The sequence below is a fragment of the Engraulis encrasicolus genome, chromosome 9, assembly GCF_034702125.1.
Source record: "Engraulis encrasicolus isolate BLACKSEA-1 chromosome 9, IST_EnEncr_1.0, whole genome shotgun sequence".
In the NCBI taxonomy this organism is placed as follows: Eukaryota; Metazoa; Chordata; class Actinopteri; order Clupeiformes; family Engraulidae; genus Engraulis; species Engraulis encrasicolus.
The window spans coordinates 47,925,359-47,927,858 of NC_085865.1; positions in this window are offsets into that span (position 1 = coordinate 47,925,359).

The window sequence follows — 2,500 nt, forward strand, 5'->3', positions numbered from 1 at the left end:
ACATGTGCATAGTTTACCTACACTTTATTATCAGACAGCACCAATTAGATGTAAACATTGCTGAAATATTGACTGATCTGCTCTGAGAGTGCGTTCAACTCTGTAGGAACCCCATTGCGTGCTACTTGGCAGCCGTTCTCCTGTCATCATTTTGCCAAGGAAGCTTGGGGCTCAGAATGACAGAGATACTCATGCACTAAGTGGTGTAATCTCTTTGATATATCATGAATAATCTCTCCAGATCCACCTGTGACTACGCTGCCAATTCTTACTTTGCTATGGTGAGTTGTTGAAGACACAACACAGTTTTCCCTGTACAATAACAGTTTTTTTTTTAAGTAGATCCTCAAAATCAATACCAGACATCAACATGTTGTGCAGTTGGTGTACAGGCCTGGGGAAGAGAGTGTTTACAACTACTGGACCATCCTTTTGTTTTCTAAAAGGTTCCCTAAGAAGAAAAAAATAACATGGTTGTAATTGGAGACTTGGCTTAGTGAGTGTGGCAAGGGTTAATGAACAGGCAGCGAAAATGAGAGAGAGAGAGAGAGAGAGAGAGAGAGAGAGAGAGAGAGAGAGAGAGAGAGAGAGAGAGAGAGAGAGGGAGAAAGAGACAGAGAGAGCGGGAGAAAGAGGGGGAGAGAAAGAGGGAGGGAGAGAAAGAGAGAGACGGACACCCTCCCCCTTCAGTGCAACCTCTAAGCTAGCTAGCCAATCACAGAGAAGAGGAATAGCTTTGCTTAGAGACGGAAGAATCCAACCAGCGATATGACATCACCGGCTACCCATGAAAGGAGAGGTTACTTCTTCTCCTGATGCTGCCCCTACACACACTCTCTTTCTTTATCTCTCTTTCTCTCTTTCTCTCCCTGTCTTTCTCTCTCTCTCTCTCTCTCTCTCTTCTCTCCACATTTCTCTCTCTCTCTTCTCTCCACATTTCTCTCTCTCTCTCTCTCTCTCTCTCTCTCCCCCCCCACCAATCTCTCCCCTTTTGAAGAAGAGTTGGGGGGAAATGTGAGGGTGTTTTTTTTCTTCTATCCCCCTTCTCCTTCTTCTGCTCTCCTCCCTATGGTAACTCTGTCATTTGAGGTTTGCAGACAAAGACCTGTTTGTTAAACTTGGAAGCCCTTGCCTTTTCATCGAGCAAGCTAGGACAGATGATAATATATCCTTTTGATTGGAGACAGGACAGTGTGTGGGAAGGTTTTAAGACAGGGATATCTATTGCAAATAAATCTGTGAATAAATGCCTCTTTATTCTTTGACAAATCCTATTGGACCAATGCCAATCATAATGATGTAATCGTATAAAATAACATTTTTTAAAAACGTGTGTAATGTTTGTACAATATTTTAACAACATCTTATTTTGTGTGCTTATGATTTGTGACGTTGCCAGGTAGGCTATTTGTTTACATTTTGAACAGTAGCTCTTTGAGAGTGGTGTTTTCTTGTTTTATTTGCATGTCGAGGCAACGCTCATTGTGCGCTTTTAGAAAAAAAAACACTCCCATTCAGAGTTCCAACAAACACTCATTCTGACAGCTCTGCCCTCTGTGTGTATGTGTGTTTTTCCCCTTCACACACACACACACACACACACACACACACACACACACACACACACACACACACACACACACACACACACACACACACACACACACACACACACACACACACACACACACACACACACACACACACAGTTCTCTGTATGACTCGGGCAGAGAAAGAGGTGTGAGAAAAGACAGAAAAAATGGGTGACTTGACTGAACTATACGAGCTTTGTTTACTTGACTTAACTATACTGGCTTTGTTTACTTCTTGTTGCCGAGGATTTGGGTGTTTGGAGGGCATTCATTCAAATCAGGTTATATTCAATTTCCCTCTCAACTGATCATTGACTTACGGTTTATGAATAACCCCCCTGACATGGTTTCATTGATTGCACAATTAAAAGCCTAACGAGGGGGGATTTTACATATCATCAATGCCATAAGTTAAACATGGGAAGGGACTAGCCCATTGACAGCCAAAGGGACTTTTTAATCAACTTGAATTTTTTTTTTTTTAAATCAGTGTGATTGGCCATCATCACCATGAACCTGAACATCATAATATGGAGATAAAACCATACTGAATTAACTCCTTCCTCGCCACCGCGGTTTTAAATTATACCATGTGATCGAATGGAAAGTGAGCTCTGGGTCACCAATCTGGAGCTGAAAAGGTTAATGATGAGTGACAGCGGGGATTAAAATGGCCTCCGTACTCCCACCCCAATCCAGATATTCCACCCCCACTCTGAAACGCCAGCCCTCATCCACCCATCTCCCTCAAGGCGCTCCCTCCTCTCTCCCTCTCTCTCTCTCTCTCTCTCTCTCTCTCTCTCTCTCTCTCTCTCTCTCTCTCTCTCTCTCTCTCTCTCCCAACCCTCCCCCCAGGAGTCCTCCGCCTGTTTTCGTCTGCATAGCTCCATCCTCTCCTTGCTCTAACC